Source organism: Triturus cristatus, chromosome 2_2 (genome assembly GCF_964204655.1).
Source record: "Triturus cristatus chromosome 2_2, aTriCri1.1, whole genome shotgun sequence".
In the NCBI taxonomy this organism is placed as follows: Eukaryota; Metazoa; Chordata; class Amphibia; order Caudata; family Salamandridae; genus Triturus; species Triturus cristatus.
This window is the reverse complement of record NC_140582.1, coordinates 186,095,714-186,119,845: the sequence shown is the minus strand read 5'-3', so window position 1 is coordinate 186,119,845 and position 24,132 is coordinate 186,095,714.

Below are 24,132 nucleotides of genomic sequence, written 5' to 3'. Positions count from 1 at the left end.
CTGAGGAACCTGTTGGGGACATATGGGGAGAGGAGGGACTGTAGCATGGCTGGACCTCTACCGCGCATAGCTTTGCGGGCTATGCACAGTGCCTTAAACTTGATCCTGGATTGGATCAGGAGCCAGTGAAGTTTGAACAATTAAGCTTTCACGGACACCTGCTTGGGTAACTTCAGTAGCATCCTTGCTGCTGCATTTTGGACCACCTGAAGCCTTTTGACTACATATTTGGGAGCCCCCAGGTACAGTGAGATGCCATAGTCAAATCTTGAGACAACAAGAGCCTGAATCACCTTTCTCTGAGCCTGGTCTTGGAGTAGGTCTAAGACCTTGCGGAGCATGCGCATAATGCCGAAGCAGGTAGCTGAGAGTTTTTTTTACTTGTGTATCCATAGTAAGGTTCTGGTCAGGCCACATCCCCAAGATCTTGATAGAGGGCTTAGGGGCAGGGGGCAAGCCACAGTTGTTCAGCCAATGATCTTGTTCCAAGGATCAGTGCAGTTACCCAGGAACATAAGCTCAGTTTTCTCACCGTTGAGATTTAGACACCAATTGGACATCCATGCGGCCATTTTTCCATCCATGGGACTAGCTTCAGATGATTAGAATTAGTGGCATCAGACACTGATACTACCAATTGTGTATCATTGGCATGTGACACAATTGATAGTCCAAACTCCTCAACAATTTGTGCCAGTGGACTTATGTAATCATTAAACAGGGTGGGACTAAGTGCAAATCCCTGAGGGACTCCGTAAGGGGCAGTGAGCATGTCTGAGAAGAAGCCCGCTTCCATGCATTGGAAGGATCTTTCATTTAGGAAGGACGACAACCATAGGATGGCCTTATCCTGAATCCCATTCTCCCTTAGTCTGTGTATTAATATACTGCGATCAACAGTATCAAAAGCCGAACTAGTATTGACGATTTCAAGCCTCAATTGGAGAAGCACTGGTATGCGCAGACAAAAAGAAGGCATGCATTAGGACCAAAAGAGACACAGTTACATTCCAGAATTTAGTATATTGTTTCATCTTTTGAAAATAAAAATACATTTTCAAAAGCTCAACCGTCGCATAAAAAAAGTTTATTTTAGCATATTTTTGACTTGTTCAGTAAATACGATATCCTATAATTAGTGCATTTGTTTAATCAAGACTTGTTTCTGTAATTCTGTGTATTGTTTTGAGGTTTCAGTTATAGAAATTACCTAGGAGGGTATCCCTGGCTTCTGAAAGTGATTTATTGGGGGTTTACAGAAGTCAAAAAGTTAAGATTCTGATCTCCATGATGTACTGAATACACAAAAAGACCAATTAGTAGCAGGATTAGAGGGAGATATGCTATTGAGTTTCAAACTATTATGTTGATCATTACAATTTGAACCCCAGGCAGTAACCACCTAAATTAGAAGACACTGCATCTACGTCCAGTCAACAGTTCAGGGCAATAAACATTTGTACACAGCCAAGGCAAGCTACAGTTAAGCTTGTCCCCACTGGATCAATTGCAAAGCAGACACTGTGACCCAGAAGGCCCAACGAGACAAAGGGGCTGCAGAAAACAATAAGAAAACCAAAAGGGCAATATTATCCTACGGAACTCTCCCTCATCCCCTTTAGAGAATTTTGCTAATGCCTACAACACCAGGGTCTACATTTCACCTCACCCCATCATCCACTCAAGACATTTGATCTTCTGCATAGTCCTCTTCCTATTGAGCAAAGATGGGTGCAAATCTGGAAAAATTAGGAACATCTTTTCCTAGTGGTACTATTTACTTCGAAATTGCCATCCGACCAAGACAATCCCTCAGATCAGCTGAATTTACTACAATAATCGTAGCAAAATTAACTCCCACTTTACATCTCCATAATTTAGGGGAAAGCCTTATGCTTTTCTTACCAAACTTCCAGTGTAACTGATCTGCTGACTCAGCAGATCCACCAGTAGATTCTCCATTTTGCCAACTAGGGTTTTATATATGACGCACCCCCCACTGAGAAACCTAGTATGAGAAGATAGGTGATTCTCCTCAGATGGTCTAGAACCTAAATAATTTACTTCAGTTTTATAAAGAATCCACTGCTGATGCTCTGCAGGCGTTTATTTCTTGCACCTCCACTATGATCTTGATCAACTGTCTAACAGCTTAGACACTCCACCAATTGTTTCTTCCTCTTTGCCCTACACAATAATAACACCATTAATGAAGTTCTTCTGAAACCCTTTGACCACTGCCTCTATTGTCACATGTTTGGCTTTTATGTCTGAAGAAAGACATTTATGGATTGAAGGAGTGCATGCTCACCACTTGTCATCTTTTGGCATTTAGGAGTGACACCAAATAATTAATTTAGACTCAGATCTACAAATGTCACCTCATGGTGAAAAATCATTTTTGCCATTCTGTTTGCTTGCCATTGAACCTCAGAAAATCACTCACAGAGAGGTGGAGTACATAGGGCCAAGGCCCCACTCTCGTGGGGAAGGGTCACTTTTATTGTAATAAATGTAGGAAGCATCAAAGCCCGCAAGGAGTGCACCATTATTCGTATGTGTTTTTTAAAAATGTTATTGCGAACATAGCTGGCTAGTAACAGAGTGCTCTACAGTGGGCATGCCACAATGGAACCCATGGAGGGAGGGTATGGAGGGAGGAGGTAGAACTAGTAAAGAAGGATGAGACATCGGCCGGTCGTGGGTAGTATTAATTGAAGAGGTGAAATTTCAATTTTCTCTGAATTGTAGACATGTTAGAGTTGTTCTCATATCAGAGGGCATGTTGTTCCAGATCCTTGGGGCATTGGCTGAGAAGGCATGTTTTCTTTATGGGTGGGCATAACTGGTGTACATTTTAAGCGTACTTATGCACAATTATGAAAGATTACATGAAATTTTCTAAGTGCAAAATTCACCCATTAATTCAAAATGGACCTGAGGATACATTTTCCATTAAGAAAATAGCTATAATTGCCACAGAACAAAAAGAGCAGCCAAATTACTTCTAATTACCCAGATTAGTGTACTTGTGTAACATTTGACAATTTTTTGTCTCAAGAGTAACAAAAAGTATTGACATTGCTCTGATTACTGTGGAGTAATTAAAAGTTAACCTATGGCTAAGTTTCTTCTTTTATTCTTCCTGAAGTGTTTAGTCTCTAATTTACAGAATTGATGATGGGGGAGGGAAGGGTGTCATATTTGATGTAGATGGCTTTGAATGAGCTCAGAACATTGGAGAGGTCTGTGTGGGAGAAAGTGTTAAAGGATGACCAATTAGGGGTGTGGCAGCAGGGTGTATGTGATGGCGTGAATAGAGATGATGAATTGGTGATGTTAGAAATTTAGTTATTGATTTTCTTCTTCAAGTAGAGGCTGATAGCATTAGATCTGTCAGCTGATAGTGGGGCGCTGAGTTCTGGGGAGGGCTCGGCATGCTGTTCAATGGCCTTGAAGGGGGATTTGCTTAAGTTGATGACCATCTTGTATTAGGTTCCTATAGCTATGATGATGATGATGGAACAATGGTTGGAGTGGAGTGCAAGGTTCTCATTGCATTTTGAACTCCAATTTCTTTCCTTTTCTTCCTAAGGTGCTCTTATTTTTGGTTAGTTCTTGGTTGTACCAGGTGGCTGATAGCTTAGGCTTGAAGGCACAGGTTTTCTGAGGATTCTTGAGAGTGGTATTGACATCTGCTGAGGGCTGGAAGTGTCTGCTAAGGTTGATTAGTTCTTGCTAGAGAACAAGATGGATGTCCTTGAAAAAGCAGAAGGTAACTCTCTTCTTTTTCTGCTGCCTTACATGGCATATGTGATGGTGAAAGGGATGATAAGATGCTCGGTCCAGTCCAGGAGTATGGGGTTGAAAGTGGTTGGGAGGATGCAGCCACCATGAGGTCCAGTCTGTTGCCTTTGTATTGTGTTGGTGTGTGTTGGTTTATTTTCAGGGTGCTGACTTAAGCTGCCTAAATGATTTTGCTGCTTCAGACACTGGGCACATTGATGTCTCTGATGAAGATGAGATGTATTTGTTAGATGGAGGCAAATTTGAAGAGGCCTGAAATTGGTCCAACAGTGTCCTTTTGGGTTCCTGGTGGTTTGCAGATGAGATTAATGGACAGTGTTTGCAGGCCCAGAGAGGAAAGTGGCAGAAGAGTATCTCAAAAGACTTAGGTTTGGTTATTGAAGATGACCCAGGGCCATATTGACTTGCATATATCTGCTCGACCCCCTCAAGTTTAGTATTTGTGGTCTATGAATTGGGTGCTGTATCCAGAAGGAAAGAGGAAGTGAAAAATGTATGTCAAGGAGGATGTGAACCTACTTTCTGTAATGAAAAGTGCATCTAGATTGTGGTGTATGATGATGTTGGCATTGTCAGGGGTTTGACTTATTGCCGAGCATGCATTGCTGAGCATGAGTTGAAGATGGTGTAATTTGGGTGGTGTATGCACTATAGGGAGTGGTATGTGGCTGAGGTTATTGGTGTTGAGAGTATGGATCTTGGTGTGGGAGTGGGGATGGTAGGTGTAGTCGTATTTGAGAGACTTGTGATAGAAGGGGGGTTATGTTACCAGTAGGGGATCTGACTCTTGATCCTTGACTAGGCTGCGCCTAGCTTGGAACATCCTTGGGATGGTAGCCATAGTCGTCAGGCTTTTGAGGGCTTTGAAAAATGAGAAATGGCAGAAATGTGACTTCTTGAACAGATGGATACTGGGAAATGGAGTGAGGCCATGTCCTGTTGAAATGGATTCTGGCAAGTAATGTAGGCTTGCCTGGCTTCTAGCAGGAAACCAGTGATGTCACTTAATTTCTTGCAAACATGGACGCTGGGGCAATGCATGGTGCCACTTTCTCTTGGGGTAAATGCTGGGAAACCTGGAGATATATTCATGTTGAGATGGGTGCTGGAAATTGAAGTCTACTTGCCTCGTTTCCTATGAATCAATGCAGCTCAAAATATAGACTGCAAATTCCTTGGAAGACTGCTCTGAATCCAACACCATTACAGGGCCCTAGCTCTACCCCTAAATGGGTGAACCTAGCTCACTCAGTTGTGCCATTACTGTACAGCGGTCTTACATGAGTGGGTGAGGGAGGGCCCACACTGGCAAAGACCCTGTTAGACTATGACCATGGAGTACCTGACCCCCTGAAGACTGTGGGGCATATTTATGAGATGGGGGCGCAGGGAAGCACTGCAAGTCACCTTGCCTCACTGCCCTGCATCACAGAGAAAGAGCAAGAATGTGCTGTATTTATTACATATGGCGCATTCCTGTCCTTTTCCCATGCGCTGGTGCCATTTTGACAGCATAGGGCCAAAGCAGGCACCCACCCTTTCGCAATGGTGAAAGGGTGACTGTGTTGTAGGCAGGATTGCTTTTCTGCAGGATCGGGCACCGTCCTGCACAAAAAAAATCCTGAGAAGCTTTTTTGTCATAAGAGAAAGAGGAAAAAACAAAGCGAAATTAAAATGTTTCTACGTGCTATGCCTCTTCTGGAGAGGCATATCTTTTAGGTGCATTCCCAGATTCACATGGTCTTATAAATCTGGGAATTAGTTTTAAAAAAATGGGAGTTGTCTGGGAACACCCATGCAACGGTCATGGAACGCCTACCCAGGGCAGAGTACGACAACACAGTAATTTGCAGTGCGTTGCGTTACTCCATATTTTTGGTGCCACTCAAAGCCACATAAAGTGGTTTTGCAATGCTTCAAAAATATGACTTAAGGTATTTGTCACTCTTGCATCATGTTGCGTGGTGCAAGTGCAATGCAAACCAAGTCATAAATATGGCCCTTACTTACAGAGCATGGTGGAAAATATTTACTCTTAGATATTGACTGCCAGACACCCTATCTTTTCCCACATGCTTTATAGGTGCAATGTCATATCAGAATCTTCACAAAGCACATTTTCCTCAAATTATCCCATCAAATCTCCCCATCTTTCTCTTGAATGAAAGTCAGACAGTGTAGCGGCCTGAAATTGAAGCAATATTCCATCAACATTATTACTTCAATCTTGAACTAATCTTTCCATTCTGAAAGTGCTGAACATGCCCCAACCAGGCAAAAGGAAAAATCAATGCCCCATACTTAGAATAAACATCAAGAAACATCCAAGAGGAACAAACAGGGAATGGGAAATCTCACTAAAAAGTAATTTGATGAAACATCAAGGACTGGGTGGCGTTCATCAATTTTCCCTTCACAACATAGAAAACACAAGGGTCATTTCACTCTAGAGCTGATGTATTGTCATCCCTCACCTACCTGGCAAAACAACCTTTTCAATGTGTTCAAAGACTATGGGGGCTATTCACAAGGAGCTATCGCCGATTTATGTACACATTAACGCACCAAGTCATCGCCAGTATTCATGCAATAACTGCCCCAAAATTTAACACCACGGTGGACACCACCAACTAACACTAATGAGATGCAGAGTAGGTGTTCCCGTGTAAAAACACACGAAAAAAACACAACACCACTTTCACACAAACTGCCATATCCGCGACGCGAGTCAAAACCACGTGATAAGCCGCGTTAGCCGCAGGTATTTAACACCTGCTTCAAGTAAGTGTAAAGATGGATGACTCCCTGCAGTAGGCACCGCGCCCCACACACAGCCACACCTGAAGAACAAACGACATCATGCAGCTCGGAGCCCCAACAGGGCCACAACACCCACCGCCACCATCCCCAGGACCTCCACCCCCCTCGGACCCGGACCCAGCCCTCCCGGACCACCACAGAGGCAGCACAGAGTAAGACAGCGGACCTACTGAAAACGCATCACTCTCACAGACCTAATGTCTCGGAAGTCATTGCCCACTACAGGCTCAAAAGCGCAACCATCCTCCGCATCCTGACCCACATTGCCCACAGGCTGACGGTACCAACACAGCGGACAACCAACATCCCTCCGCAGACAAAGCTGCTGGCTGTGCTGCATCTGTTGGCCTCTGGTACCTTTCAACCAACAACTGCCAGAGTCGGAGGGGTCTCACAGCCAGCCCTATCAAAGTTCATCACACCTGTCCTGGATGCCATCCTCAGCTTCATACCCCAGTACCTTCACTTCCCCAACACTGCGCAGGAACAGCTGGAAACAAAGGAAGGCTTCTACGCCATAGCCAGATTCCCGGCCATGTTGGGGGAAATCGACTGCACACATGTCCCACTTGTGCCGCCTGCAGATACTGCACACCACTACCACAACAGAAAGCATCAGCATTCCATCAATGTGCAGGCAATAGTGGACCACCGGGGACTCTTCACCAATGTCGTCGCCAACTACCCAGGCAGTCTGCATGATTCCTTCATCTTCCGACTGTCCATCATCAACCAGAGCTTTCAGGATGGCACATATGGAACGGGACTGCTCGTTGGTAAGTGCCAAATCAACACATCACACACCCCAAAGCCACCAACATACAACGCACAACTGTGGGAATGCACACGTGACCAAACCACATCCAACATGTCAAACTACACAACCACCAACCAGACACGAAAACACCACTCCATGGTCATCCTGGCCTACCACTGCACCCAATACAGACATTACATGGCACCACAGCCACACAACAGCTGAACATGTGAAGATGCGGAATGCAGCCATGTGCGAGGATGCATGTGACCCGTGAATGGGAATGTACCCAACGAGGCGTGGATGTGCAGGACAGACATGGCTATGCAACCCACAGACATGTCCATGCAGACCACAACTGTGAGCAGTGGAAGCAACAATGTCACCCCGGCCCTGGAACAGATAGCGGAAGTGTCGCACGCTGCGTCCCCCCCTGTGTGCGTGAGCATAGTGGGTTAGCCATGAGTACGCCAGGGCTGTGTAAGGTTGTGGTGACAAACCTCGTTGCCCAGGGCGTGGTCCACTCCCGGGAAGGCCAATGTCACTGACAGTGCGGCGCCACACGGCCTGCAGCGAGGTCTACGCCGTGAGCAGCGGGGCCTGTGACCTTGTGTGCCTGCTGCATCCCAGGACACTGATGCACTGACCAGGCCTGCACGCTCAGCTGCCGACACCATCATATGTCAAAGAGGGCCCAACTCGTGCCGGTGCAAGCTCCAGGCCCCAGTCACACGAGCTCAGCAGACTCCGCAGTCCATCCCTGGTCCCCCCGATGCTGGCCCACATCACTCCTTACATATTGACATGTTCCACCGGCGTCGTCTTCGGACCAGTAGGTCCCACGTGTGAACAGTGTCCTGAGTCCAGAATGGCAGTGATCCCAAGTCCGTGGCAGCGGCCACAGCACCATACTCCCTTCGATCAGTGTGGTATAATTCCATTAAGCAGGCCTGCGACACGTGATGCCACTAACCCTGTGCGCCATGAGTGTCCGTCATCCGCCGGCAGAACATCGTCAGTGTCTGAGCCTGTGGGATGGGGGTTTTCATCTGCAACGGGCCGGTACAGACTTGGTATTAGGCTTGGGTCTGTGGCATTCGTATGTGCCATGTTGCCAGACACAGTTGGCATGTGCCCTCTGCATCATGCCCTGGGGGTAGGCCCCCATTCTCCACCGTGACACTCCGCGGAAGGCACATATGACACATACGAGGCCCTGCTATGCCCTCATAACCCTACCTCAGTCTCCTGCAGGTCAGCGTCCCGTGTCGGTGGGCCCGTGTCAGCTGCTGTGCATCTAGGGCCACTAGCCCTGTGCGACTCGAGTTATTCCCCCTTGTTGTACTGACATCGCATTACTGAGTGTCTGATGACTGTTGGAGTTGTTGCCAACACCAGCTACTCCCTGAGGGCTGGCTTACACTCACCCCACACACAGCCAGCACAGGCGTCACTTTATTGGTGGGTCTGCCATCACATCCTGTCGAACCAAGTATTGACTCTTTTCTCCCTGCACTGTCACAGGCGATCAAGGATATGCACTGTCCCCTTGAATGATGACACCCCTCCGAGACCCGAACACACCCGCCCAGAGGCAGTACAATGCAGCCCACATACGCACCAGGGGCATCGTTGAACACACATTTGGCGTGTTGAAGTCACATTTCAGGTGCCTGGACGTCACAGGTGGAAAGCTCCTGTACAGCCTGGACATCGTGTGCAAGATGATCTTTGCATGTTGTCTTTGCACAACGTCTGTGTTCGCACCAATGCCCAATGGATCCCAGTTACAGAGCTACCAGACGATGATGGTGATGATGGGGCAGGCGGCCCACATCCCACTACAGCTGCGGCAGGAATGGCCCATAGGAACTCCATCATTGACACTTACTTCTCATGATGACATCACATTGTGGCCGTCCATGGCAATTGTGGGACAATTGGGGATGTCCAATAGTGCTGCATGTGTGATTAAAACATATTTGCAGGTTGCAGGTTGTACTTGTACATTGTCATGTTCCATATTCCTGCGATTTCAGATGTGATTTGCCATAGTGTGCACATTTGCGGAACCTGTCGTGTCCTCTGTTCTCTTGTGGAGGGGTTGCTGTTTGTGCCGGGATGTTGTCAATGTCGAGGTGCACTTCTGCTTATGTGAGTATGCTGCACTGTGGGCGAGTCGCTCCTGCGGCTCTGATTTGTCTGCCACTCGTGTCTTTAATGCGGTGCGGCTGTTGGTTCTGTTCTTCCATGGTGCTTGGATGTTGTGGTGTACATGTTGTCCTCTGCAGTCGGTCAGGGTGCAGCCATGGTTCTCCGCTGTTGATGTTTTTTTCCGGTGGCATTTTCCGTATGCTTTTCTTGTGCTTTTTCCCGCATTACACGTGTGTATTGCTGCCCTTGCGCTGGTTGTCATAGTTTTCTTTTCGCGCTTTGGCCCATCGCAGGTTTTTTGGTGTTGTGGTTTGTGTTTTTATCTCCGTCGAGGTGGTTGTAACGCGGTTCCGGCAGACTATCGCATGGTACAGCCTTGTTGTGAATGGCAAGTTGACACGGGGTTATTTTCCCGCGATAGGCTGCAATGTGTAAAGTTGTGTTAGCATTTTTTGGTTTAGCACACGTTCTTGTGAATATACTCCTATGAGTCTAACTCAGGAAGGTTTTGATGAGTATGTGAAGGAGTACCCTGTAGTACTAATTCACACATTCATAAATACCTTTGTGAAATGTCCTTGTAGGATGGAATATAGACGAGACTAAAAATGTATTCCATATTTGCCATAACAGTGATCAATAAGAATGGAAGCTACCACAACTGCAACCGTAAATTTGGTTTAGTGTAAAGGCTGTGGTCCCAATTCACAAATACATTTATGAGCACGCAAACAGTACAACAGGAGGGTCACATGGCATACTCATTGGCGCCTATATGAGCAAGGAGCTCAAATACTTTCAAGACTGCCTTTTTAAAGCAGGCTGGCATGATTTTTATTGTTTCATTGAAGTGACAAAAGCATGGATAAATCAGGCATTTCGTGAATTAGTGTTGTAATTATGTTATTATTGCTACACTGATGCTAGTGAAATTGTAATTCATTGAGACATGAACATAAATTGCTGTACAGTAAAACGAAGTAATTATTATCTTTGCGAGGGAAGTTAATTTTATTGTAGCTCTGTCATTCTATCGATCATAATAAAACAGAAAGAAACTGAGCGATGCACTAGAACTAATGTCTAAAATGTAATGATTAATAAACAACTTTGAAAAATTGGTACAATTGACAATGTCTGCCTATGCTGTGGCATAGTTGTTTCTGACTAATATGCTAGTCACTTCCACTTATTTAGATCCTGCCTATGACTTTTCTGACAATGGGGCTAGGCCACTCAGATCTCTATTGGTTATGGGAGAGTCTAAGTCATCTGTTGCTGAGAATTCTAAATAAGGGAGGAAACATAGCAACAATCATGTGCAATCGACTCCTTTCCACCTATTTTCCACTCAGTCATGAATGTAGTTGTATGTGGTTTTTTGAACAACCAATTCTTAAAAATGATATGGCCTTTTATTGTTAATAGGAGTTTCTCAACATAATCCAATCTTTATGGGTTCTGGGTTTTCCAAAAAGAGGCTGTTGTGAAAATGGTGGCGAGGGTGTGGGAATTTGGCTACCACCTGCTTTCCTGCCTGTATGAGTGTGGTCCCAAAGCACAGCGCCATGCTTCTATCCCTACTGCTGTTTAGGTTTGCTGGGTATGTGTGATCGCACCTTCACAAGAGGAAGGAATATATGACTTAATATGAGTAGTGTTGGGTAGGATAGTAAGGCAGACAGAATTTCAGTGCCTGGGTTTACAATCAAATTTAAACTGTGCCACAAAGACTATCAATCGGCGTCACCTCTAGGACGTGTTTTTTTCTGCAGTGGATTCCCATTGGGAGCCATGTAAGGGTTGTCAATGTAATCAACAGTTTTTCTTACAGACCCATTTTTTGTTTTTGTTTCATAAACCTGACCTCAGCCTAAGATTCTTCGCCTAACTTTTGACAATGTGATTGTTTACTGACACCTGTAGTGCTAAGTTAGCCCTGTGAAGAGAGTTTGTAAGGGTGGCCTCTAGGCTGTAAGTCAAAGGTTTTGGTTTGCGTTTTTCGTGTCTTAAGGTTTTATGCTACCATTGGTGCTCCTGTGTTTCTCTGTTCCAGTGATTTCCCGTTGCAGTACCTTCAGTTCCATGTGCCTTTCCATGTCAGTATCTGTCAGTTTGAGTGCCTCTCTACCTCAATGCAACCTCTCCACATAATCTCCATGTTGACCACGTCTGAAGCTAGTAAAAGCCTAGTTTTCCTCCATTCTACTATAGTCTGATCGCTATCTCCATATATCCCTGCCAGTGCTATCCCATTCCTAATGAGGTCTACCAGACCCACATTTAGGGCTGCCTTTCAGGTATCATTGCTCCCTTTCTGTGGGTGTTACCCTATCCCCAAGACACTACAGGGCACGTTGACGAGCCCCCTGCGCCGCTGTAGTGTCACTTTTTATGACGCTCCGGCGGCGCAGGTTACAAACTCAAATCTGTGAGGCCATAAAAAGCCACTATGCGTGGCTTTGAATGGCCTCATAGATATCGAGTGAGGCAAGGCAGCGCAAATCACTGCCTTACTCTGTTCTTGACGCGCTCCATGGGCGTTGTGGTGGGTTTTCTTACACAACACTCACCATGGATTTTGACACTGCCCCAGATTTACAAGAGCATGTTAACCTGGGGAAGCACCAAATCCTTATGCCTCCGAAGGTGAGGCGCAACAAGGGGAAATTTCTTTATTTCTCCTCGTTATTTCCTCTTTCTATGTGTGCTGCATTCTGCAGCACACATAGAAAGAGGAAAACGCCTAATAGGAATGTTTTTGTGCAGAAAGGCGCTCCTTCCTGTTCAAAAATAATCCTGCTGACCACACTATATAAAGTTGAGAAGAGGGAAAGAAATTGTGGGAACCGAAGGGAGCATTGGAAGTGGAGGTTTGAAGAATAAACTGGGAAGAAATTGTAGATGCATGAGTGGTTTCAGAAAGAAGGGTGTAGGAAGATATAGATGGTTTTAGAAAACTGATGAAGGGAAGAGACAGTCAAACAAGTGAGCAAACTAGTACTTCTTCACCAGGGAAATATGCCAGGGGCAGGGTCCAAGTGCCCATATGACCCACTGGTGACATGCTATATGAATTTCAAATTCTTTGCTTGTGTCTTTTATCACTCAGATGCAAGGGGAATTTGGGGGGCTGTTGAGGTTTGTTAGACCTGGCATCCTTGGCTTGTCTCCTAACTTTTTACCATTCCTAACCAGTGCTAAAGTGTTTGTGCTTTCTCCTTAAAATATAGTTGAACTGGATTATACCCAATTTGCATATGTAATTTACTTGTAAGTCCTTAATAAAGTGGTACTACATGTACCCAAGGCCTGTAAATTCAATGCTACTATTGGGCCTACTTTAAAGAACAAAGGTCCTTGGCATAAGAGGAAATGATACGAATGTTTCAACATAGACTACAATGAGCACTATGGAGGTTCTTCCAATGTCCAGCCGGACAGAGGAATATTTATTCAGGCAAGATAACAAGATGGGCAAAATACAAAGCACAACAAGGATGGCGAACGGCACAGTCCTGTACCGAGCGTTAGAAAAGAAGGTGTAGGGAGTATAGACACAAGAAGGAAAAAGCAGGCAAAAAAGGGAGAGAGAGAGCAAAAGGCGGCTTACATTTACATACTAATACTGTGTAAGCTCAAACCAACAAACAACGCACTCATTTTGTCGCAGTGGTTAATTAGTGGTGTTTGTTACAAAGGTCGACGTTTCGATCCCTAGCTCTCAATACTATGGGATCATCATCAGGACTAGAAATTGAACTGTTGCCTGATAGATAGTGTCAAGGAGCCTGTAGGGTAGTAAGACAGGAAAAAAAGAAACAACAACAAAAAAATGATAAATAAACAATAAAGCAAGTCCACCTTACTAAGAACAAAACTAGTCAGGAGACCGTTAGAGGGGTGTGACAATTCGCTACGTGAAAAGGGTGAGTATATGTACATGCGAGAATACACATGCGGTGGAAATTGGCAACGTTGTTGGGTGCTATGGCGCACATAGTCAAGATAGAGGGGGTCAATGGCGGTGAGGAGACAACAGGAGACGTGAGAAGTGCCCATAATGATCAGTGGGAGAGGATGCTAACGATGCGTGACCAATTAAAAAAGGGGTAGGATGTGTGTCCTACCGATGGAGGAGGATAAAAACAGAATTGGTGAAACGAAGGGGATGGCGCAGTGCTGTTGGGAGCGAATTAGTGCTGGCGAGGCGAGATCCGTGCGGAAAAAGGGGAAACAGGGCTCATATGTGGAGGAGGGGTCTGTGCTAACCTGGAGACCAGCTCACAGTGGAACTAGTAAGGCTCGGTGGGAGCCAGGGACAACTCGATGGGTGCCTGGGGTACGTTGGAATTCCGCGATGCTGGAAAGAAGGATCTCCGTGTTCGTGTTAAGGGACCGTCGGCGACTGATGAACCAAGCGATCAGAAGGACTGGAGCTGGGAAAGGCAAGGAAAATATTGGCAGGGCCCCAACCAAAATCGACTGGTGATTTCCGGGGCCGTTTGAGGAACGGGCTTACCTTAAGGATACAACCAGGGCGCAGGGGGCCAGAACCAAGTGTTCAAGGGCCTGCGGTGGACAGTCTAGGCAGCGGAAGGGGCTGCCGGGTAGTGCGGGACCGGAGCTGGGGGAAAATGGATTAAAGTGATTATATGGGAGAGCGAATAGTATGCGCTCAGGCGGCTGGCGTTTGGAGCAAGGCTTACCTCTCAAGGAGTAGCTGGCGGCCGGAGGGAGCAAGAGTCTGCTTCTCCGTTGGGCGTGATAGCAATGAACAGGTGGGACTGTGGGAGTTTTGAGGCGGGCCCGGGGAGTGGGCGAGAGCAAGGAAGGACTGTGATAGAGAGCGAGAAAGGCCGGCGGCCATGATGGAGTGGGAAGGAAAGTGAGGGGCTATGTGAGCATGCTTATCGAAATAGCGAAAATGTCACTGGAAGATGGGAGAAGCCGTAGAGCAAGGGTGCACATAATTAGCGAACACATTTTACTTGGAGGTTGAAGATAGCAAGTGTCAACATGGAGGAAAAAGGCAGCTGAATGTTGTTTGCATAATATTACAATTCAGATTTAAGCATGGAGTTCCAACAAGGGTAGTCAAACCAACTTAGAGTGACTGGAGCGAGGAAAACAGGTGATTCACAAATCGCACATGATTACAGTAAGGATGTCCAGTCTTCTGTCCTATTAAGTCCATTGTTGATAGAATTAAACAGAATGATTGTTTTTAGTTCCTCTCTGTTTAAAAGTTGAGCCATATTGCCACCTCTTGGAGGTAACTTCAGTGATTTGAGTACAGTCCAGCGCAAATCATCTTCATTGTGATTGGCCTCAGTGAAATGTTCAACCAGGGGGGCGTTCTGTGTATTGCATCGGATACGGCTTCTGTGCTGACAGATTCTGGTCTTGATTTTTTGGGTGGTCTGTCCGATGTATATTTTCAAACAAGGGCATTGGATAAGGTAAATGACATTGCAGGAATTACAATTTGTGAAAGCTTGACAATGCACTGTAATGTTATCAAATGTGAAACTTTTTCCTTCAATGGTGAACACACAGACATTGCACGTGCCGCATTTGGAATGACCAACAATGGGGGACAGACCCCAACTGGCAAGGAGAGTAGTATTGGGAGCGACAGGTAATGCAGCCCTGACCAGGTGGTCCTTCAGATTCTTGCTTTTCTTGAAGGCAAATAGTGGTTTGTCAATAGTGAGATTCCCTGCATTTAGAATGGGCCAGTGGTGCAGTATCGTTTTTCTCAATTTGTTGGATACCAGAGAGAAAGTGGTCACACAGGCGATTCTCTGCAGTTCTGTTTTGGGTTTAGGAGTCAAAAGCACCTCCCGGGGACAATACCAGGCTCTTTTTGAAGCATTTTTTACGATTCTTTTTGGGTAGCCCCTGTCTTTTAATTTGGAAGCCAAAACAGCTGATTCTCTGAAATAATCAGCCCTACAGGAGCAATTTCTCCTTATTCTCAGAAATTGAGAGTAAGGCAATGAATCCCTTAGAGCCCTAGGGTGATTGCTGGTGTAGTTTAAAAGGGTGTTGCGTTCTGTGGGCTTGCGGAAGAGGCGTGTGAGTAGTTCACCATTGTCATGGAAAATCGTAAGGTCTAAAAATGCTATGGAGGCAGTGTCAGTGGTGATGGTAAAAGATAAACCAGAGCAGTTGTTGTTCAACCAATGTAAAAATTGGCGTAGAACATCGACGTGCTGTTTCCAAATGATGAAGATGTCGTCGATGTATCTACGCCAAAACACGATGCCTGGGAAGAACGGATTGGAGGAAGTCAGAATAACATTAGTCTCCAATTGGTCCATGAAGAGTATTGCCAGATTTGGGGCAAAAATAGCCCCCATTGACGTACCTTTGATTTGTTGATAGAAGTTGTTATTGAAGTTGTATTTCAGCTTCAATAACAACTTCTATCAACAAATCAAAGGTACGTCAATGGGGGCTATTTTTGCCCCAAATCTGGCAATACTCTTCATGGACCAATTGGAGACTAATGTTATTCTGACTTCCTCCAATCCGTTCTTCCCAGGCATCGTGTTTTGGCGTAGATACATCGACGACATCTTCATCATTTGGAAACAGCACGTCGATGTTCTACGCCAATTTTTACATTGGTTGAACAACAACTGCTCTGGTTTATCTTTTACCATCACCACTGACACTGCCTCCATAGCATTTTTAGACCTTACGATTTTCCATGACAATGGTGAACTACTCACACGCCTCTTCCGCAAGCCCACAGAACGCAACACCCTTTTAAACTACACCAGCAATCACCCTAGGGCTCTAAGGGATTCATTGCCTTACTCTCAATTTCTGAGAATAAGGAGAAATTGCTCCTGTAGGGCTGATTATTTCAGAGAATCAGCTGTTTTGGCTTCCAAATTAAAAGACAGGGGCTACCCAAAAAGAATCGTAAAAAATGCTTCAAAAAGAGCCTGGTATTGTCCCCGGGAGGTGCTTTTGACTCCTAAACCCAAAACAGAACTGCAGAGAATCGCCTGTGTGACCACTTTCTCTCTGGTATCCAACAAATTGAGAAAAACGATACTGCACCACTGGCCCATTCTAAATGCAGGGAATCTCACTATTGACAAACCACTATTTGCCTTCAAGAAAAGCAAGAATCTGAAGGACCACCTGGTCAGGGCTGCATTACCTGTCGCTCCCAATACTACTCTCCTTGCCAGTTGGGGTCTGTCCCCCATTGTTGGTCATTCCAAATGCGGCACGTGCAATGTCTGTGTGTTCACCATTGAAGGAAAAAGTTTCACATTTGATAACATTACAGTGCATTGTCAAGCTTTCACAAATTGTAATTCCTGCAATGTCATTTACCTTATCCAATGCCCTTGTTTGAAAATATACATCGGACAGACCACCCAAAAAATCAAGACCAGAATCTGTCAGCACAGAAGCCGTATCCGATGCAATACACAGAACGCCCCCCTGGTTGAACATTTCACTGAGGCCAATCACAATGAAGATGATTTGCGCTGGACTGTACTCAAATCACTGAAGTTACCTCCAAGAGGTGGCAATATGGCTCAACTTTTAAACAGAGAGGAACTAAAAACAATCATTCTGTTTAATTCTATCAACAATGGACTTAATAGGACAGAAGACTGGACATCCTTACTGTAATCATGTGCGATTTGTGAATCACCTGTTTTCCTCGCTCCAGTCACTCTAAGTTGGTTTGACTACCCTTGTTGGAACTCCATGCTTAAATCTGAATTGTAATATTATGCAAACAACATTCAGCTGCCTTTTTCCTCCATGTTGACACTTGCTATCTTCAACCTCCAAGTAAAATGTGTTCGCTAATTATGTGCACCCTTGCTCTACGGCTTCTCCCATCTTCCAGTGACATTTTCGCTATTTCGATAAGCATGCTCACATAGCCCCTCACTTTCCTTCCCACTCCATCATGGCCGCCGGCCTTTCTCGCTCTCTATCACAGTCCTTCCTTGCTCTCGCCCACTCCCCGGGCCCGCCTCAAAACTCCCACAGTCCCACCTGTTCATTGCTATCACGCCCAACGGAGAAGCAGACTCTTGCTCCCTCCGGCCGCCAGCTACTCCTTGAGAGGTAAGCCTTGCTCCAAACGCCAGCCGCCTGAGCGCATACTATTCGCTCTCCCATATAATCACTTTAATCCATTTTCCCCCAGCTCCGGTCCCGCACTACCCGGCAGCCCCTTCCGCTGCCTAGACTGTCCACCGCAGGCCCTTGAACACTTGGTTCTGGCCCCCTGCGCCCTGGTTGTATCCTTAAGGTAAGCCCGTTCCTCAAACGGCCCCGGAAATCACCAGTCGATTTTGGTTGGGGCCCTGCCAATATTTTCCGTGCCTTTCCCAGCTCCAGTCCTTCTGATCGCTTGGTTCATCAGTCGCCGACGGTCCCTTAACACGAACACGGAGATCCTTCTTTCCAGCATCGCGGTATTCCAACGTACCCCAGGCACCCATCGAGTTGTCCCTGGCTCCCACCGAGCCTTACTAGTTCCACTGTGAGCTGGTCTCCAGGTTAGCACAGACCCCTCCTCCACATATGAGCCCTGTTTCCCCTTTTTCCGCACGGATCTCGCCTCGCCAGCACTAATTCGCTCCCAACAGCACTGCGCCATCCCCTTCGTTTCACCAATTCTGTTTTTATCCTCCTCCATCGGTAGGACACACATCCTACCCCTTTTTTAATTGGTCACGCATCGTTAGCATCCTCTCCCACTGATCATTATGGGCACTTCTCACGTCTCCTGTTGTCTCCTCACCGCCATTGACCCCCTCTATCTTGACTATGTGCGCCATAGCACCCAACAACGTTGCCAATTTCCACCGCATGTGTATTCTCGCATGTACATATACTCACCCTTTTCACGTAGCGAATTGTCACACCCCTCTAACGGTCTCCTGACTAGTTTTGTTCTTAGTAAGGTGGACTTGCTTTATTGTTTATTTATCATTTTTTTGTTGTTGTTTCTTTTTTTCCTGTCTTACTACCCTACAGGCTCCTTGACACTATCTATCAGGCAACAGTTCAATTTCTAGTCCTGATGATGATCCCATAGTATTGAGAGCTAGGGATCGAAACGTCGACCTTTGTAACAAACACCACTAATTAACCACTGCGACAAAATGAGTGCGTTGTTTGTTGGTTTGAGCTTACACAGTATTAGTATGTAAATGTAAGCCGCCTTTTGCTCTCTCTCTCCCTTTTTTGCCTGCTTTTTCCTTCTTGTGTCTATACTCCCTACACCTTCTTTTCTAACGCTCGGTACAGGACTGTGCCGTTCGCCATCCTTGTTGTGCTTTGTATTTTGCCCATCTTGTTATCTTGCCTGAATAAATATTCCTCTGTCCGGCTGGACATTGGAAGAACCTCCATAGTGCTCATTGTAGTCTATGTTGAAACATTCGTATCATTTCCTCTTATGCCAAGGACCTTTGTTCTTTAAAATAAGTTATTACCCGAGGTCCCTAGGCTACCAAAACGGGTTCCCTTGTTCTTTTCTCTACTATTGGGCCTACAGCACTCATTGTGCCACTCACTTTAAAAAATAAATATTTCCTTATTGGCATTTTATATTTGAACAAGTCGCACCCGGTGTCATTAAGGATACTCAGTATCATTCAGCTATTGCCTGTTGTGTAGTGTATAGCGTAGGGAGGGTCTAGTCACCTCTCTGCTCTCTGTCTGGGCAGTGTGGGAAGCTCCATACCTAAAAAGTATTTCCCGGGTCATTCCGAGGTCACCCTTCCTGTCTGGCCTCCAGGTGGCCTGGCTAGTTCACCTTCTGGATGATCACTATCTTCTGCAGACTCCTTCCCCTGACCAATCTCCTGGGGTTCCCAAGTCACCAGCACATTCATCCAAAAATCTGCATAGGGTGGGCCGGTATCCCTCTAGCCTCTTCTCTGGCCAATGCCCTCTCTTCAGCTTTTGCCCACTGGGTGATATCCTCCCTCCAGGTCTGGGACCTAGGACTTATAGCTGATTTCCAAGTCATGGCTATTCGTCTCTTGGCCAACACGAATTCTAGGTCAATAAACCTCGTGCCAATCTTTCGTGAGGCAGGTCTCTTGAACAGCCCTAACACACACACCTGCTGAGTACAGGGAGGGGACCGCCCAAGTGTCATCTTCATTGCCTTAAGTATTTCCTTGCAATAGAACTGCAATTTAGGGGAATGCCATACCACATGTGCAAAATTGGTATATAGGTGACCACGTGTGGAGCATGGGCGGGGCTCGCCCCCATATACCACCTGGATTTTATGCAGTGTCATATACGTTATGTGTATATAATTGAATTGTGTATTATTTAACCTCGTATTTCTGGAGATCTTTGATGGGGAGGCTAGAACTCCTCACCATTCTGGGTCTGATAGCTCTTGTTCCAGGATCTTCTTCCATCTGCCCCGCAGAGCCACCAGAGGACTACGTTCTATTATCACAATGTATCAATAGAGCCACGTCACTAAGTGTCTAGCTGATCCCATTGAGACCAGTAACTGTAAAACATCATGTATCAAGGGCTCTTCTCGATCCCCTGCCCAGAGATCTCTAAAGGCTCGTGTCAGTGCTTCGTATGTAAGAAATTGCCCCCGCAGCAATTCATATTGCTCCATCAATTTCTCTAGCAGCAGTAAAGTACCGTGGTGGTAGCAATCGCTCACCATGACAAGTCCAGCATCTGTCCAGGCTGACATCTGTCCAACGGTAAAGTGTGAAATGAACTCACCATGAGGGAGGCCCACCAAGGGCAGCACAGGTGCATACAACTGTGTTGCTGTCATCTTTGAAACACATTTGCACCAACATTTCACTGCTACAGAAAGTAGCAACCCTAAGTGTTGGTAAATCATCGGAGACCAAGCAGCCCAGCCAATAAGGTCTCCATGTGTGTCGTGGACCTGATCACCCCCAGCCAACCCCAATTGGCTCGGTCAAGCCACCGTGCAATCCACTGGAGCCGGGAAGCCAGAAAATATAGTTTGAAGTCTGGAACGCACAAACCCCCCTCTTCCAGGGGTCAGCAAAGGATGGCCAGGAACACCTCATAGCAGCCACCGTCCCAGATCAAGTCACGCACCAGGGCATCCAAGTACTTAAACCATGTGTGTGGCACTCCCACCGGTAGATCTGCGAAGAAATAAAGGAGCCTTAGGAGCTTGGCCATTTTAGTGAGCGAGATCCTGTCCACTATAGGTAGCTTAAGGAACTGCCAAACGCCAACGCAGGTCTTCAGAGAATGGAGGGCCTTTCCAAATTAGCTTCCTGAAGATCTTCCAGTTGGTGAAAGATCTGGATCCCCATGTATCAAAAGGAGGTGGCCAACCACATCAAGTCCGTATGGGGAAGCCCCGGCATTGTGCCTCACCCGGGAAGATGGGGAAGACATGTGTCTTGGACTTATTGACTCCTAGGCATGACACCACCTCAAAACTCCACAGATGTTCCAGAGTGTGCCAAATACCGTCCGTTCCATCCCTCAAGCATAAAAGGATATCGTCTGTGGAGAGGAAGATGATATGTTTGCTCCCCTTGACTGTTATGCCGAAGCCCTGGCTTTTTCGTCTAAATAGTTCTGCCAGGGGTTCAATAGCCATGGCAAACAACAGCAGGAATAGCGGGCATCCCTGTCCCTACAGACTGCATATTGTAAGGAGAGCATGGTGCCCGTTTTGACCCGGCCTGCCGGGGCAGTGTATAATTGCCAGACCCATTTAACCCAGTTCTCTCCTGGGCCCATCTTTAACAGTAATTCAAAAAGATAGTCCCATCATGCTGTGTCGAATGCCTTTTCTAGGTCTATCGACAGCAGCAGCACATCTGGGTTTTCAAGAGCTGTAGATGGATGCATCACGTGGTATAGCCACTAAGGTTCTGGGAAGTGTTAGAGGTAGGGATAAAACCACGTTGGTCTTCATGAAGGAGGGATTGCATATGAGGGAGCAAACAGATGGCCAGGACCTTGCTAAGGATCTTAAAGTTGGAGTTTTCCATGGAAAGAGGGCAAAACTCAGTAACCCATGCTCCCTGTTTATTGACCTTGGGGAGTGGAATGACCACAGCATCATTAGTGGATTCTGTGAAGGTGCCAAGCCATCACGAGTTTGCATGCATCTTCACTAGCCATGGGGTCAAGGTCCCGACATAAGTTGCATAAAACTCAGCCAGGAGGCCATTGGGCCCGGTGTTTTGCCCCTAGCCACATCCTTAATCGCCAGCCACCCTTATCTGCTGTGCTGTTATACGTCCCCCCAGATCTTTCCGACATTCCTCAGGCAGAGTAGTCAGTGATATTGTCACTAAGAAAGTCGATAATGAGTCCAGAGGAAGTGGTGCGCGAGTATCATGCAGATTTTTATAATATTCAAAGAACTCACTATTAATAGCAGTCAGGGAATGCAGTGACCGGACATCCCCCTGTTGTATGTGTTTGACAGGCCCTCCTGCCCCGAGATTCCGGTCAAATAATCCATGCTAATAGCCATCCTGCCTTACCTTCCTCCTCATGGGCTTTGGTAATTTTGGGCCGGATTCACAGAACTAACTTAAGAAAAAATCCTAAACTTGCTACCATTTTGGTATTCCCAGAAGGCACTTACTCATTTTGGTATTCATAGAAGGCACTTACTCATTTCGGTATTCACAGAATTTAGGAGTCCTAACTTTAGGACTCCTAAATGCCTTCTGTGAATACCGAAAGTCTTAAAGTTAGGATTTTTCTCAGTTTAGGAGTAGTACAGTTAGGACTCCTAACTTTAGGACTCCTAAATGCCTTCTGTGAATACGAAAAGTCTTAAAGTTAGGATTTTTCTCAGTTTAGGTATCCTAAAGTTAGGACTCCTAACTTTACTACTCCTAAACTGAGAAAAATCCTAACTTTAAGACTTTCGGTATTCACAGAAGGCATTTAGGAGTCCTAAAGTTAGGAGTCCTAGCTTTACTACTCCTAAACTGAGAAAAATCCTAACTTTAAGACTTTCTTAGGAGTCCTAAAGTTAGGAGTCCTAATTTTACTACTCCTAAACTCAGAAAAATCCTAACTTTAAGACTTTCAGTATTCACAGAAGACATTTAGGAGTCCTAAAGTTGCACCTTGCAGGGGCATAAATTCCCTGTCTAATTCTGATTCCTGACTTAAGCCAAATTTAACAAAAAAAACACTTGGCGTTGAAACGTTACGGTGGAACAATCACAATTAGGCCACCTTCTTCAGGACATAGATATGTTCTCCTTCATTATATCATATTTGCACGTTCATTACACCTAATATAAAAAATACAAGAAAAAATACATATATATATATAAAAATACAAGAAAAGTTTCTTTCCATAAACACATTTCCACACACTTTTTTCCAAAACTTGTTTTGCAGAGGTAAAGTTTTATAAGCCTCTTATTTAAAAACATGTTTAATAATTAGACATATACCATAACATTTATAAGTGCTCCAGCCATCCCTACTGGGAGTTTCTAAGAAAAAGGCCCCAAACAGTCACTTCACATACTTTTTTATTTGAAGAAACTTTCAATACCCTTTCTCACAGGACCACACATACAGTATCCCTTACAACTCACCGGTGCCAAAGCACTCAATTGAATGTGTCTCCAATTCAATTTTGGATGATGCAAGAATCATTCATTTGCAACTAAAAAGATAGAAAGAAATCATCATTCTTATAAATTATAAGGATTTGATTTTTAAAATGTCCACTTTTTTGGGATTTTATATTTTGTTTACCTGTGTAAAATCTCTGAAGAAGTAGAGTAGATTTTTCAATATCCAATAAATTTCAATGGAGTCACACCCTATATGTGGGGGAAAATTCTATTTAGTGTTGAAAGAAACAATGTCTCCTATCATTCACTCATCTCTATTTTATTGAATGGTTCCCTTTGTTACGGGGAGAATTATATCTATCTCTCACCTTTTGGTCAATTCACGATATGTGCCACTCAATGATTCATAAACACCGGAATGCAAATGTAAATGTCCAGTATTTGTAAAGCTCAAACAATTACCCGAGGGTGTCAAGGCGCTGGGGGCAGTCAGGAAGATTAAGGGCCTCATGTAGGTAAATAAATTTTACCGGTTCTTAAATACCGAGCCGTACCGAATCGGTAAATTAGAATCGGTAAGTTATATGTAGGTAAAAATTCGGTAACAGTTACCGATTCGGTAACATTCGGTAAATACGAATCGGAATTCACCGATTCGGTAAATACCGAGGTGATAATTACCGATTCGGAAAATACCGAGGTGGTATCTACCGAATCCGAAAATACCGAGGTGGTATCTACCGAATCGGAAAATACCGAATCGGTATGTACGGATTCGGTAAATAACATCACATGACTTGACGAAACAGCTAATCCTGTGCAACGACAGCCCACCCAACCAGGAACTGCCCACACCCAGGCAGGTGTACACAATTAGCCGAAGTGGCCACACCCAGGCAGGTGTACATAATTAGCCGACCCTGGAGAGGCTTGGAGTGCAGAGGAGAGGCAGGGAGCAGTTGCATGTGCGAGCGGGAAACGAACAGCATGTCCAGCCAGAGA